Source organism: Capsicum annuum, unplaced genomic scaffold (genome assembly GCF_002878395.1).
Source record: "Capsicum annuum cultivar UCD-10X-F1 unplaced genomic scaffold, UCD10Xv1.1 ctg5471, whole genome shotgun sequence".
In the NCBI taxonomy this organism is placed as follows: domain Eukaryota; kingdom Viridiplantae; phylum Streptophyta; class Magnoliopsida; order Solanales; family Solanaceae; genus Capsicum; species Capsicum annuum.
Genome location: NW_025862939.1, coordinates 1 through 17,680, shown reverse-complemented (window position 1 = coordinate 17,680; position 17,680 = coordinate 1).

Below are 17,680 nucleotides of genomic sequence, written 5' to 3'. Positions count from 1 at the left end.
ATAAGGATTAACTCTTGCCCCAATTTCTTTGACTGAGCAATTCTAAATTGTTTATTTGGTTGGACCAAGCTCAGAGGAGGGAGGCCTATGTATCTCACCCCTGATAAAGGAGAATCAGGTCACGTGTAGTTCTAGCAGCTTGTTCTTTTGATTGATTCTAAATTTTGTTTCTTTTTTTTCTTTTTTCTCTTTGGGATTTTTTTGACTCTTTTCTTGACACTCTTTTTTTCTCTTTTTGGACACATTTTTTCTATCTTCTCTTCTTTTTTTTTTTGAAACTTTCTGACTCTATTCTTTTGATCGACACTTTTCTTTTAAATTTTATTGACTCTATGTTGATTCCAAAAAAGGCGTATGAAACAAAATAGAAATAGGCTCAAATGGGGTAAATAAAGGATGGCACAATGCTTGGATTGCAGAATAAAATGCCTTCATCATATCAATCCTTGAAAATGTAAGTACATATCATGCAATATAAAATAAAAGATAAAGATCATTTGTGACACTTTAACAATACTAACTTCAACTGAGCATGTGTGCCAATTCTTCTTCTACCCTTGTCAAACATATAACTCCACTTTCGTAGTACATTCCTCATGCTGAAGGACTCATGACTTTATGGAGTTGATTTTCTTTTTGTTCCTTTTGACATAGGATTGGACATTCACTACTTGACCTAATTGAGATATGTCTTTCAATTGATGACCAAGTTATTCTCACGATTCTCAAAATAATTGCCTTAATTTTTAAAGAAGGATTCAAATTGATCACCAAATGCCCCAGCACTCTATCTAATTTCTCAGATGCTTTCTTTTTCTAACTTTAACCCTCTGATTCAATGTTCATGCTTTAACTAGATTTTAAGATCTGGCTTAAAATTCCACAAGCATGTCATATCACTAGAGTCAATATAAAATGTGCTATGTAAAGAAAACAAACAAACAACACAAATTTAAAACACAAAGGAAAAAGGGACACTCCATTTAATTAAAATGAGAGATAAAAGAGTTTGAACATAATGAAAAAGGGACAAAACAAGATAGATCCCAAACTACAACCCTGAAATAATTTGAATAACAAAAAATAAAACAAAACACGCTACCAGACCTCTTCCTAGTAGGGAGAGGGATGACTTCTTAATTGATCAGCCTGACATCTTAGCCACTGGTTTGTATATCAATATGACTAGAGCTTTCCTCATTGTCAATGTTCTGCACCATAATCAATTTTTCTTAAATCATCCTTTCTATTTCTCTTTTCAAAGAACAACAATCTTCAATATTGTGACCCTGAACATCAGAATGATATGCACATCGTACATTAGCATCAAAACTTCTTAAATGTGGGTCAGGAGTATACTCAAGGAGAGGGGTGATCAGGCCCCATTGTACCAATCTCTAGAATAAACTAGCATATGACTCTCCGATTGGTGTGAAACTATCTCTCAACTTCTATCTTATTTCATTGTTTGGCTTAAATTGAAAACCAAGTCTAAAAGGGCTTCGGTATGTATGTGGAGTTGAAGGATGACTCGGCAGATTTGGCACACGCCAGTGTGGGTAAGATGGGAATTTACCATAGGGTTGTGCATTGTATATTGGATATATAGGTAGGGGGATACAGTATAATGGATTTTGGGAATGATTTTGTGGGGCTTGGGCATAATATTGGGTTTAAGCCTGTGGGTAACGATGGTGTGGTCCTCTTACCCATGCCTATTGTCCAACTATAATGGCAAATGCATCTTCCTCATACTTCTTCTCTCCAACACTTCCCAAACCATTTTGAATTGCTTGAGTAGTCGCTTTCAATATTGCAAAACTCACAATGCGGTCGGTCTTAATTCCATCCTCTATCATCTCCCCCATTTTGAGGACCTCAATAAATGGCTTGCCTAATGCAGGTAACAAGTGTTGATAATATGTTTCATCCTGCGGTTGAATAAATACCTCCACTATCTTACTTTATTTCATTGACGGTTTAACCCTAGCAGCTTTTTCACGCCATCTAATCCCATACTCTCTGAAAGTCTCAGTACTCTTTTTCTTCATGTTAGTTAGGGATTTCTCATCAGGAATCAACTCCACATTGTATTGGAATTATTTCACAAATTCATTAGCTAGTTCATCCCAACTAATCCACTTGTCGATATCTTGGTCAACAAACCATTCTGAAGCTAGGCCTGAAAGACTCTCGCCGAAATATGCCATGAGTAATAATCCTTCCCCCCCAGCACCCCTTAGTTGGTTGCAATAGCGTCTCAAATTTTCTATAGGATTGCCATGTCCATGATACTTCTCAAACTTCAGCATTTTAAAACCAAAAGGAAGATGAATCCCTAGAAACATGCACAGATCTTTATATGAGACACTTTTGTAACCCCCAAGTCCTTGCAAATTCTTCATAGGCAGTTCCAAACTTCTCAATTTTCTGGTCATTTCCTCTTGTTCTTCTATCATAATTGGCTTCTTAGTGTTAGGATAAAATTTAGGCGGGTGAGTGTCACCGTAAATACCAGTCAACTTGAGTGTAGGATCGGAAGTATAACGCTGATCCCCAGTAATATCTAATGAAGGCTCTCTTGTAGAGTAGGGAGGCACAACTTATGGATAAACACCAAAATTAGGAGCTTCAGGTGGGGGTGGCACCGCAAAAGCATAAACAGCAGGTGTTTCCGAGTATGTGGTAGTCTTGGATTGGAGAGTGAGGAAATAAACATTGGAAGTGGTTGGATATTGTTGGCCCGGAGTCGATCCTGATGCATGTTATGCCATATAAACAAAAATGGTAAATTGTTCATGTGACACGGGAGGCAAGCTAGAAAGATATTCTAGATTATCAATGGGAACTGGAGGAGGCGGCGACCCATTAGCCCAAGCTTGATGCATTTCTATCATTTGCTGCCTCAATTTTCAAATCTCTTCATTAGCTTCTAAATTCTCATTTCCCGAACTCACTATCTAATTAGTTACAACAAACTCGGTATCCTTGTTGTCTATAACCATCTCTGTGACTTGGTGCAACATGGAGGACGAGCCAAAATTCCACAAACCAACCACCTCAAACTAACTGAACAAGAGATAGCAAATGTGTTAGAATTCAACACTTTTTTTCAAAACCCTTTTTGTTTTTGTTTTTATATTTTTTTTCTTTTTGAAAAGGTCACCTAACCCAAAAGGGGCGCCTATGTATCTCACCCCTGAAAGAGGAGAATCAAGTGTGTGTAGTTCATGAAGTCTTGCCAAAATGACCAATTAAACTCTTTTTTCCTTTTTTTCTTGTACTTGAAACTTTAAAAAGAAAAGAAAACAATAAATTGTCAAAAGAATTGACGAAAATCTTTTTAAAATTTTCAACTTTAACATCTTTATACAAAATGACAGCTATGATTACCAAAGAGAAATCTTTTTGGGTTTTCAATGTTGAATTTCATATGAAAATGAAACTTGAAACTTTTAAAGGAAAATCTTTTTGTAGTTTTATTTTAAAGAAGTATACGACACCTAGTCTAATAAAGAGTGAAGAAATTTTTTCTGGATTTTTCAAATAAGATTCCCAAACCAACAATAGGTTGTCTACATATCTCACTCCCGAGAGAGGAGAATCAGGGGTGCGTATTTCGTCCAGATTGGACACTTAATGATTAAATAAAAAACTAAAACTTAACTTGAGCGACATGATTACAGATAGACGATGAAAGAAAAATCTTTTATTGGGTTTTAATCAGACACTTCACATAAAACTGACACCAACAATTATGAAAGAATTTTTTTTTTGGTATTTTCGTTATAAAAAATACAAAACTTCTACCATCTTTTTTTTTTTTAAATTTTCCTTTTATAAAATGCTCTTATTGAAAAAATCTTTTTGAAGTTTTCGAATTATGAACACTTACTAAAGAAACAAAAGGAAAATGTTTTTGATGATTTTTATTTTTTTGAGAAAATGAGTGCAAAAGGTAAAACTCTTTTTGATCTTTTGATTGTGAAAAATAAAAGTTATAAAGAACTGAAAAAAACTTCAAAACTCTTTTTTGACTCACTCATCTTCTTTTTTCTTTTTTTTTTTCAACAAATTTTTGCTTAGACACTTTACTTCTAACACATGATTTTACCCAAATCAGTCTGTCAAAGGACCCTGTTATCCTCAAAGATGTAGCATTTAGCATGTAGGATGCTTTAGAGGTGAGTCTCCTACAAAGGGCCACGTAGGTCCCACTAGATCTCAATATGATGCAGATAAACATGACCTAAAGGATGACCTATGCTGGGGTTTACTAACAAGGCTATTCGGCAGAGAGTATGGTTGATAGTGGTTGCAAGAGCTTTCCACCCACTCCATAACACCGACGGATCCTTCTCTTAAAATAAGGGTGACTCAACTAGAGGTCGTGTACAACATGTGTACTACAAACTTGTTGCAGAAAGAATTACTCAGGTTATGCATATGATGCCAGATATAAAGCAGTAACACATAAGATGAAACTTTAAACAAAGAGCACGTTGGCACTCAACAATGATAAAAAAATAACACAAAACAACACAAACAAAATATCTATACACCTATATTGTCAAACTAAGCTGATACAACTCCAAAAATTAGCTCGAATTCTGAAAAGTCACCAGCAGAGTCGTACGAGCTGTCACACCTCTTTTTTAACTCCAAAAAAAAATTGATTTTAAGTTTTGAAAGGGTTTTTATTATCAAAGTGATAAAATTAAGATAATTTGTTTCGAAAAGGATTATTTACATTTTTTTCAGAGTCGCCACTTGACATAATTCGATGTGCCAAGTCACCTTTGAAAGATTCTTTTCAAAATGATTTGACTCTTTAAACTGGTTTGTGAACAAAGCTTCCGGCTAAGGAATTCTATTGACCGAGGGGAAGGTGTTAGGCACCCATCGGTCCCGTGGTTTGACCACGGTCGTTTGGTGGAGGATATCGGCTAATTTGATATTACAAATATATAAATTACACGAAACACAAAAAATAATTAAATCACACAAAATTCAAAAAAAAATAGTGTTCAGTCCAAATTATACAATCCAAAATAAAAGAGGTGCTGAAATATAAAGCCTATTCTATTCTTAACTATTCATAAGCTAAGATCCACCCAATGTTCTGAGCCTTGATCACGAGCCTCCTTTACATACATGATACTTTGGGGCATTCCCCGAATAAATCGATACAAATCCTTCGGGGCTTTCCCCGACCAAATGAGTACAATTTAAACATTTCGTGCGATAAAGTAGAACGAACCATTCACGCACATATTCAGACATTCCAATGAATTGTTATTCCTAAATTTGACGATCCGAACCTAAAATTTGCCTATTCATTCCAACATATCATGAATCTATCATGTATGTGCTTATCCAAATTAAATGAAATGACAACAAACCAAAATTAATCTACATTCAACTTTTATCAATTTCTCCATTCCTACCCCAAATCCATTCTCAACCACATGATTAACCCATTTCAATATACAATCCACCACCAAATAATTCAACATTAATCATTTACATCACATCCAAAATAAAAGAAAATTGAGACGATAATAATCTATCACACACCAAAAATAAAGAATTAGCGGAGAACTAGAATAAGATAAAAGTTGGACCTTAATGTGGAGATTTTTACTGAAATTTACGAACTCAGATTGAATAAGGTTCAATTCCAGAGTCGAACCACAAACTAAAAACAACCAAAACAATCAAATTGATGAGCCACAACCAGAACCACGCAAATCTCGAACCAACAACGACCTCGACTCAAAACCAACTCGATAATGTGAAAACTGAACAGTCAAAGAAGAGGGATGTACTATTCAATGGTAGTTTCACCAATGAATTGAATTAGTGACCATGCCTTGGGGGAATTTTTCAGCGTGTTTTAGGAAAAATCTCACCAAAACAAACCAAACAGAGGGATTTTGGTGCTGTGATGGCTGAACCGATGAGAGATAGACGATTCCAAGAAGAAATTTGATGTAAAATTCAAGACCAAATGGCTTGCATCCCTTCCATTCTACTGATTCTCTTTTTTCTCTCTCCCATTTTTTGATCATCTTTATTTTTCGTGTAGTTGTGTGTATGTCGTGAGGAAGAAGAAAAGGAAAAATGGATCTCTACTTTTGAATAATCTCTACCTCATGGTTTTTTGGTGGTCTGTATATGTGTTAATAAGGTGTGTTGATGATAAAGTTAGTGTGTATGGTGGTTTTCGTGAATGGACAAAAGAAATAAAGTTCTTGTGGGAATTTTCGTGAGATCTGTGTATTGTTTCTATCGATTGGTGAGTGAAGTTTTTTAAAAAAAAATTGAAAAAAAAATGGGAGTGTATGCCTCTTCCCCCTTCCGTTAAGATGATGACCTATATGTATACCCACAAATAGAAAAAATCCTAATTAGTGATGGGTCTCACCTGGTGTCTTTCCTAGAAGGTTCCCCTCTTATGGTTTGAAGTGTGGTACACGTGAGTAGGGTGATGGGGTAGGGATAGGGTAGGTGAGGGTAGGGGTATAGGGTGATGAGGTGTGAGGTGTCCACTTTTAATTGGAAAGGTTGTTAGAATAGGATTTAAACAAGGTAAAATTTGTTAAGGGTTATTGTTTTTGTCATTTTGTGGAGGGATAATCACGTGGGCGAGAGTGTATGACAACACGAGGTAAAAATGGATGAATTGGGTTTATGGGAGGGACAAAATTAGGCGTCTACACTATTTACTTTTGTCTCCTAGAATATGTGATCAACTATTAGTGAATCTATAATTGGCATTAACCTGTAAATACACATGATATGTGATGTAAATCTAAGTACAATAGAATGGATGTGACTCAGTTGCCACTGTGTATGCGAGTATTTGTATTAGTTCTTACATAGTATAGTACCTTGAACTTGCCTGGTTTAATTAATGCTCTTCTATAGTTGATGGGATAAGAAGTGTTGGCAGGACACCTTGTTATTTTAGTGCATTTAGCCAAAATAATTGACCCCACCAAAAATAACTTTCCGTTTTTGAACCTTTTGTTGAGCCCTTGTTAATTTTTTATCACCACCAAACATTCTAGTTAACTCTCTTTCAGCTGTTGATGCCTAGCTCTGGCCCTGGTCTAGTAATAGGAAATGTGCACCTAAACTTAGGCAAAACACCTAAGTTAAGGGTGGATATTGTAGGATTGTTAATACCCTAATGGAAAGTTGGTCTAGAATTTTAATTAGAGTATTTGGCCCTGGTCTAGTTAAGTCATTGTGCACTTTGACTTATGGATCAGCCTAAGTTGAGGGTGGTTGATGCTTGTATATATATATATATATATATATATATATATATAAAGAGGTTTATTATAGTAAAGCATGAATGAATGAGAAAAGGGTAAGTGAGCTTACAAAGCAATGGCCTTGGTAAGAAGACGTATTTTGTAGGAAAAGAGAGTTAAAGAATGGTTTTAGTCACATTTTCCCAAAATTTCCTCCTAACCTAGCCTGATACCTCAGAACTAGACTAGAAAAGACCTGGTTGATCTTGGAACTCAGCTATAAGGGGGCAATGGATGATAAGGGAAAGCTTATGGGTGTATGTGCTATGTTTACAACTTCATTGATGAGTGAGAAGGTTGTGATTTGTATCCACAAAATATATTGAGTAGTGGATATCCTTGACTGTGAGGGCAACTTAATTCATACTTAATTTAGTTTATCTCTGTAGATACTTGTATTCATGTTGTGTAGATGAATTGAATTTGAAACAATGCCGGTTATAGACACTGACTTGTTAAACCATACGATTTGGATGACAAATGAATGGTTGTGTGAGAATTGGTTCAGTGGCAAATGCCCGTCATTGTATTATTCGTATTTGCAATTTGATACCGAGTTGCTTAAGGACAAGCAATTATCTTAAGTTGAGGGTGGTGAGGTTCCGGCTTTTGACGGAACATTTTTAATTTTTTTCATGGGAAATTGCATGTTTTCAAGCAACCAAGGTTTGATAACGCTCAAACTACACTCTTGAATAGGTGTAAGTGATCGTTGTCAATATAAAACCTAACTAGGTTGGGGTTGAATCCCCAGGGAATAGGGTGAGAACTTCGATTTGTTTACGAAATACTTTACTGGTAGTTTATTGTTTCCAAAAATGGGGGTTTAAGTTTCATAGAGAGTCAATTGTCACTTTCATTATTTTAGTGTTTGTAACCAAGATAAATAGGAGACCAGAGTTATGTTCACCATGGGTTTTGGGAATTGACAGATACTAGGTAATGCTTAAGACTCTTGAAGTAAGTAGAAACAATAGAATATCCCTGATGACGATACTATCTGACTTATCTCTCGACCTCACTAGACAATTTATTATCTAATTCTTTCGAACTTAGATAAATTATCTATTTCCAATAGGATTTTATCTCAGGTAGATTAATCCAGTTATGACATCAATCATTAAATAGAAGGTTGGTAGCTTCCGAGTCCCTTTGATAATTCACGTCCTCTAGTTTATTTCTCTGTTAAAAGCAAATAAGCATAAGGCATAACCTATTATTTGGAACCAATAGATTCAAATTAAAGAAACAGAATTTCAAGATTCCCCACTACTCTTTGAATCCTTTAAATACCTAGCATCATATCAAACCTTAATCCATGGATCCCATAACTCGGGCTAATAGAATTAGTCGTTCATGATTTGATGAACGAAATAACAAGTTGAATTCATGGTAATAATGATAAACTTACTGATGGATGAAACCCAATAAGTATTTATTCAATTCAATCACAAGATGGAAACCCACAATAGTTGGTAAGTGTTTGGAAAGAAAACAAGAAAAATATCTGATGAAAATGATGAAGCAATTTTGCGTGCCACCCTCCGAGTTAATTGTCTGATCTCCCCTATAGATCTTTAAATAGTCAACCCTAACTAAGGAAATAAAATTAAAATTTATGATTTTCTTCGCAATAAGTGACGGCATTCTTGACGGCGCGTCACACGTCTGACAGTGTGTGCAGGATGTCGTCAAAGTTTCCAGTGAATTACTATCTTCTGATTTTTCTGAAGGCAAATCTGACGGCGTGTTAAATATGTGACGGCCCATGAAAAATGTCATCACATCCTTACTGGAAATCAACATAATCACCCTCAGGTTGATGGCTACTTTGACAGCCTATCCCATGTTTGACGGCGCTGGCGAAATGTCATCACCTTTCATCTCAACTCCTCAAGTTCTGTCTAAGCTTGATAGCTACTTTGACAACCTGTCATATGTCTGACGGGGCTTCAGAAATGGCGTCAGCTACACTTTAGCTCATTTGCACTAGATTTCAGCTAATTTATTTTTCTTTTCTTTGGGTTCCTCCCCGATCACTAGTATCTGCATTAACACAATAAAAATAATCAAAAAAACAACAAATGTTGCTTAAGTCTTCGCAATTATTCTAGGTTAAAGGCCTTAAATGTGTTCAAAATTGAGCACACATCAACACCCTCAACTTAAAGCAATTGTTTGTCCTCAAGCAACTAAATCTAACTAAGAAAACAAATAGCATATTTAGCACCCATAGCTCATCAAAAATTTATTCTTTCAATGCCAAACCAATGTACAATTCATTGAAAACAGTACTGTAACACAAAGGAATCAAGCGGCAGCATAAACCTTGGCCACAATAACCATTCACATATCAATACCACATTGTCTAAACAAGTGAGTAGCTAGTGATGATACCCGTGTACCCTCACAACAAATAAATCCCCCTCTCATCATACGAGAAATCCAACCATACAAATTGGGGGTTATTACCAGACTCTCACTTTCACAAGAAATTTCAGTCAATGTATGCTAAGTACCATAGGCTTGCCCTTATTTTCATTACCAGACCTCAGATAGGCCAGTCAGGATCACTATAGGACTTCTTTTAGGCTTGTAATATGGTTTGGGGCTGGTATAAAATTCAAGGTTATTTAGAGTGACTATGCCTCCTTGACACTACAATTCTTTCTTGGACTCACTAATTATCCTCTTTCATTTTTCTTCTTCTCTTGATTATCCATATTCAAGTTGGGTGTTGCAACAACTCTCTCTTCTCTTTTTTTTTTCATTATTAGCACCCAGCTTTAGTTTATTCTCTTTTATTCCACCCTTCTTCATACTCCTTACCTTACACCATGCACCCCTATCATAGCCACCCTCAACTTAGGCTGTTTGCCTAGATCAAGGTGCTCAGTATCCAAGAAATCCTAGGGGTAAATATGTTTATTATGGTATAAATGGGAAGATGAAAGATGTCAGACATAAGAAATTATCAAGCTAAGCTCTAAACAAGGATAAAAAGGGTGTTATGCATACAGGGAAGGATATTTAGGCTAAAACTGAGTTAATCAATGACGGCCTATGATCCTGCCCTGACTCCTATCCTAAGACCATGGTAAGACTAACCAGGCAAGTTCTGACTTTAGCATACAGATGGAAACAAGTAATATCTTGCACACACCTGGCACACAAGCATATCACATATCACCACTTATCTAGTTCATGCAATTATTCAGTAATGATCATCAAGCAGCTATAATTAATGCCATAACAAGATTCACAATGGTCACAAGTAAATATAATCCACACAGTTGATCAAGAAAGACATTGGAAGGATGGTTAAACATTGAGCAAGACATGTCACTGCCTTTTTTTTTACCAAAAGCTATGTTACAACAGCAGAATACCATCCACCCTCAACTTAGAACTAAAGCAAAAACTAGCTTAAGAGTTAGGGTATACCTGGACTGGGTTGTTCTCAGGGATCATGGGTTGCCTCCCATGCAGCGCTTGATTTAATATCACGACATAACTCAGGTGTCTCGATTACCTCAGTCTTTATTGAGATAGATAATGGTGATGCTTTTCACTGATTTTTTGGGGCCAATATAAAGCTTGACGCATTGTCCATTTACCTTGAATGTACTGCCATCTTCATTTTCAAGCTCCACTACTCCAGATGAGTGGACTTGATTTACCTTAAAAGTACCTGACCACATAGATTTCAGCTTCACTGGGAACAATTTTAGTCTGGAATTAAACAGAAGCACCAAGTCCCCTTTTTTGAACTCTCATTTCTTTATTTTCCAGTCATGGTACTTTTTCATCTTCTCTTTATACAAATCTACTCATTCATATACCCTGAGGCAGAATTCATCCATTTCATTCAGTTTCCCTAGTCTTATCTCTACTGCTTCTTTCTAATTCAAATTCAACCTCTTGAGTGCCCATAAAGCTTTATGTTCCAGCTCTATTGGCAAATGGCATGCTTTTCCATAGACCAGCTGAAATGGTGACATACCAATAGGTGTCTTGAAAGCAGTTCCGTATGTCCACAAGGCATCATCAAGTTTTCGGGACTAGTCTTTTCGGCTGGCATTCACCATCTTGGATAGGATGGCCTTAACTTTACAATTCGATACCTCCACTTGCCCTCTGGTTTGCGGGTGGTACGGAGTAGCCACTCTGTGCTATTTTTCTCCATATATTTCCAAAGCTGCTCGAAATAGTTTGTTGCAAAAGTGAGATCCTCCATCACTGATGATAGTGCGTGGTACTCTAAAGAGAGAGAAGCTATTCTTTTTGAGAAAAGCAACGACTCTCCTTCCCTTATTGTCAGCCAAAGCAATATTTTTGACCGATTTAGAAACATAGTCAACAACAACCAAAATATACTTCATTCCGTAAGAACTTACAAATGGACTCATGAAGTCAATGCCCCAGACATCAAATAATTTTAATTGAAGCATCTTAGTCAAGGGCATTTCATGCCTTTTAGATATGGACCCCTGCCTCTGACATTAGTCACATTTCTGCACAAACTCGTAGGCATCTTTAAATAATGTTGGCAAATAATAGCCACTCTGCAACACCTTTCTGGATGTTTGGTCACCTGCATAGTGACCCCCAACTAGGGAAGCATGACATACTTCCAGTATGCACAGTATATCTACTTCAAGAACGCATCTCCGTATGATATTGTCTACACATCGCCAAAAAAGATAAGGCTCATCCCAGAAGTAGTGTGTTACATCATGCAAGAACTTCTTCCTTTGGTGGAACGATAGATTTTTTGGGAGGATCTCACTCACAACGTAGTTTGCAAAATCCGTATACTAGGGAAATGTTTCTACATCAGTTTCCAGGATCTCCTCATCAAGAAACGCATCATTTATCTTTGTTTCATCATTAGTTTCCTGTTCACCTTCCATTCAAGATAAATAATCTGCAACTTGGTTGTCACAACCTTTCCTATCTTTGACTTCGAAATCAAACTCTTGCAGTAGCAACACCCATCTAATAAGCCTTGGTTTAGCATCCTTCTTGGCCATCAAATACCACAAGGCAACATGGTCAATATGGACTACCACTTTAGTCCCAAGCAGATAAGATTTAAATTTCTCAAAATCATACACCACAGCTAGCAGTTCCTATTTGGTTACTGTGTAATTCTTTTATGCTCCATTCAGTGCTTTGCTGGCATAATATATTGGGTGAAACAATTTATCCCTTTTCTGTCCCAATACAGCTCTCAGCGTGACACCATTTGCATCATATATTATTTTAAATGGATTTTCCCAGTCAGGTGCAATAACAATAGGGGCCTTAATCAGCTTCTTTTTAAGGCACTCAAATATCTTCAATCATTCGTCATCGAAGAGGAATTTCACTTCCTTCTCCAATAGCTTGGAAAGTGGATTTGCAACTTTTGAGAAGTTTTTTATGAATCTCTGATAGAATCCTGCATGACCAAGAAAACTACACACTCTCTCTACTAAAATAGGAGGCGGTAATTTCTCAATAACTTCTACCTTTACTCGATCAACTTCAATCCCTTTTTCAAAAATTTTGTGCCTAAGCATGATACCCTCCTTTACCATAAAATGACATTTTTCCCAGTTAAGCACTAGATTAAATTCAACACATCTTTACAAGGCCACATTCAGATTCTCCAGACACATTTCAAATGAATCACCTACCACAGAGAAATCATCCATGAATACCTCTATGATGTCTTCCACCATGTCAGAAAATATAAACATCATGCACCGTTGAAAAGTGGTGGGTGCACTACATAGCCCAAATGGCATCCTCTTAAATACAAATGTGCCATATGGGCATGTGAATGTCGTCTTCTCTTGATTTTCTAGAATAATTAAGATTTGGTTATATCCAGAATAATCATCCAAGAAGCAATACCATCCCCTACCAGCCAATCGATCAAGAATTTGGTCCATAAAGGGCATTGGAAAGTGGTCCTTCAGAGTCCAAGAGTTTAACTTACGGTAATCCATGTAGACTCTCTACATAGTTATTGGTTTGAGTGGAATCAGCTTTTTTTTTTCATTAGAAACCACCGTCATATCCCCCTTTTTTAGGCATGCATTGAACTAGACTCACTCATTTGCTATCAGAAATAGGGTAAACTACTCTTTTATCTAACCACTTAATAATCTCCTTTTTAACCACCTCCTATATTGATGGGTTAAGATGGCGTTGATGCTCAATGGTAGGAGTACAATCTTCTTCTAGTTAGATTTTATGCGTATAGATGCCAGGTGGAATACCAATAATATATGTGATGATCCATCCAATTTCTCTCTTGTGCCTCTGAAGTACTAAGATAAGTGCATTTACCTGTTGTTTTTCCAAATCAGCTGCAATAATAACAGGTTGCACGCTCCCTTTCCCCAGAAACACATATCATAAGTGACTAGGCAGCTCTTTCAATTCCAACATCGGAGGTTCTTCAATAGATGGCTTGGCTGGTGGTGTTGGTCGATTAGTTAGGTCAAGGTCTAGCATTTTAAGAGCATAAGAATACGAGCCCAGGCCAGTCAGGGCACAAACTGTCTCTTCATACTCCTCAATGCCTTCACTATCATAGTTCATCACAACCGTGGCTAAAGGCTCGACAACAAGATGTTCAGTTCTGAGCAAATCCTATTCATCCTTAAAATACACATCAACTACTAAGAACACACTCATTTCCTCATGTTGTTTCATTAATTTGCCCACATCAAACCGCACCACTTCACTGTTCACCCTGAATAAGAGCTCATTCGCTCTCAAATAGATAAATGCACTTCCGATTGTGAGGAAAGGTCAACCCAAGATTATGGGCACCTTGAAGTCTACCTCGCAGTCTAAAATGATGAAGTTGTGGGGAATATAAAATTGAGACCTTTACCAATACATCATACAGAATGCCAACATGTCGTTTTACTGACCTGTCTTCCATCACCAGTCTCATGTTGGTAGGTGTGGGATTCCCCAGACCCAACTTTTTATAAATAGTCAATGGCATCAGGCATCAGGTTTACACTTGATCCAAAATCACACAGTTCTTTAGTGAATTGCATGGTTCCAATTGTGCAGGGAATGGTGACTGTACCTGGATCTGACTTCTTCTGTATTAAGGTCCTTGTTGAAATAGCACTGTAAAGGTGGAGGACTGCTTCCAATTCGCAACTCACTGCTCGTTTCGTGGTAACAAGGTCTTTCATGAATTTTGTATATCCTGGAAACTACTCAAGTTCTTCGATCAAAGGTACATTTATTGTCAATTGCTTGAGCATTGCCATGAATTTGTTGATTTTTGCATCGTCTGCCTTTTTTCTTAATCGTTGAGAAAAGTGAGGTGGTGGCCTTGGGATGGGTTTCAACACCAATTCCTCTTCCTTCTCCTTGTCTGATATATCAACAGAGCTATTCGACTTCTCAGACTCCTCTAGGTGTTGTTCTACTAGTTCCTCTACAACTTCCTCATTGTTTAAATATTTGCCCGCAGAAGGGCCATATAAAATCTTACCACTCCTAGTGGTAATCGCCAGACATGAACCGTCTGTCTTTTGATCCTAAACCATTTGATTAAGTAAAGTACTACTTCTTCTCTGGTTCAGTGTTGAGGAAAGTTGACTCATCTGTTGTTCTAACTGCTGGATATAAGTTAAATATGAACTAACTAACTGAATCATACTGGAAAATTCACTCCTCATACTAGTTACTCCTGCGTTGGTAGCCTCTACTCCTTTTAACAGTTCTTTTATCATATCCTCCATAGACCACTTTCCCAATCTAGTTGCAGCAGCTTCTTGATTTCCAGCACGAATATACAACAGACTTCTGTCATTACTGCTTCTCCAGTTTTCTTACTCTCTATCTCTGTGATTAGGATTGTCATACCCGTTCCAACCTTGATTCCTATGTATATTGCCTCGGAAACCCCCTGATTAGTAACATAGTTGGCTTCTTATTCAGGCTCCATATCAACCCGGTCCCGAATCATTACAGCCTTTATCTTTTCTGTCCTTCCTGACAATAAATGCTTGTGAGTAGGTCCATTTGAGTCTTTAGATGGGCTATATCTTGATCCTTCTCCTTATCTCTTCCGCGTTGTTCATTATTCATTCCAATAGGAATAGTTGGACTTGTCACCACAGAACTGCTGGTGTACCAAGCCCTACTTAGTTTGGTTATCCTATTCAGCATATCAGCAGTATCTTGAAATGACAGAGCAACAAATTACCCACCAATAGCGTTATCTACCACTGGCTTTGTTATAGAGTTAAAAGCTCTGTACAAAGTCTCTATCAAATGTATGTCCGTTATGTTATGGTTCGAACACTGTGTCAGCTTATTCTTGAACCTCTCCCAAGTTTCATGTAAAGCCTCATTCAGGAGTTGTCTAAAATAGTTGATCTCATCCCTCAACTGTACCTTCCTGGACGGCAGAAAGAACTTTTCTAGGAAAGCTCCTCTCAACTTCCTCCAGTTTGCTATAGAGTCAGGCGTCAACTCATTTAGCCATAATGTTGCCTCTCCAGATAGAGACAACAGGAATAACCTCAACTATATAGAGCTCTGTCTTACCCCCGAGATATCAAAGGATTTGCAAATAGTAACAAAATTTACCAGATACAGGTTGGGGCCATCCCCAGGAAGGCCTCCAAACAACCCCTTCAGATTCAGAAGTTGGATCATAGTACTTGTAATATCGAACTTTTCTCCAGGTGCCAACAGAGGGGGAATGATTGCACCCATCTTACCTGCTCCATCCACATCATCATCATCATCAACCTCATACCGCAGTGGTTGTTCTGCCATTCTGCTTATGCGGTGGGGTTTTGGATTGAGTAGTGCTTGGATTAACCTATAAAGATCCTACAAATAAACAAAAACAACAACCAAACATAAATCTGGAAAACTTAACTATCAGAAAATTTTTGCACACAAACTTTTAGTCCACAATCGTATCCCCCGGCAATGGTGCCATTTTTGATAATGCTCAGACTACACTCTTGAATGGGTGTAAGCGATCGTTGTCAATATAAAACCCAACTAGGTTGGGGTCGAACCCACAGAGAATAGGGTGTGAACTTTAATTTGTTTACAAAATACTTTACTGGTAGTTTACTATTTTCAAAAACGAAGGTTTGAGTTTCACAGAGAGTCAATTGTCACTTTTAATATTTTAGTGTTTGTAACCAAGATAAATGGGAGACCAGAGTTATGTCACCGTGGGTTTTGGGAATTAACAGATACTAAGTAATGCTTAAGACTCTTGAAGTAAGTAGAAACAGCAGAATATCCCTGACGATGATACTATCTGACTTATCTCTCGACCTCACTAGACAATTTATTATCTAATTCTCTCAAACTTATATAAATTATCTATTTCCAATAGGATTTTATCTCAGGTAGATTAATCCAGTTACGGCATCAATCATGAAACAGAAGGTTGGTAGCTTCCGAGTCCCTGTTGATAATTCTCATCCTCTAGTTTATTTCCCTGTTAAAAACAAATAAGCCTAAGGCATAACCTATTGTTTGTAACCAATAGATTCAAGTTAAAGCAACAGTATTTCAAGATGTTCTACTACTCTTTGAATCCTTTAAATACCTAGCATCATATCAAACCTTAATCCATGGATACCATAACTCGGGCTAATAGAATTCGTTATTCATGATTTGATGAACGAAATAACAAGTTGAATTCATGGTAATATGGATAAACTTACTGATGGATGAAACCCAATAAGTATTTCTTCAATTTAATCACATGATGGAAGCCCACAATAGTTGGTAAGTGTTTGGAAGAAAAATAAGAAAAATATCTGATGAAAAAAATGAAGCAATTTTACGTGCCACCCTCCGAATTAATTGTCTGATCCCCCTACAGATCTTTAAATATTCAACCCTAAATAAGGAAATAAAATTAAAATTTTGATTTTCTTCGGAATAGGTAACGGCATTCTTGACGGCGCGTCATACGTATGACGGCGTGTGCAGGATGTCGTCAAAGTTTCCAGTGAATTACTATATTCTGATTTTTCTGTCGGAAAATCTAAAGGCATGTCAAATATATGACAGCTCATGAAAATGTCATCACTTCCTTACTGGAAATTAGCATAATCTGCCTCAGGTTGACGGCCACTTTGATAGCCTGTCCCATGTTTGACGGCATTGGCAAAACGTCGTCATATTTCATCTCAACTCCTCAAGTTCTGTCTAAGATTGACGACTACTTTAACAGCCTCTCATATGTCTGACGGCGCTTCAAAAATGGCGCCAGCTACAATTTAGCTTATTTGCACCAAATTTCATCTGATTTATTTTTATTTTCTTTGGGTTCCACCCCGATCATTAGTATCTGC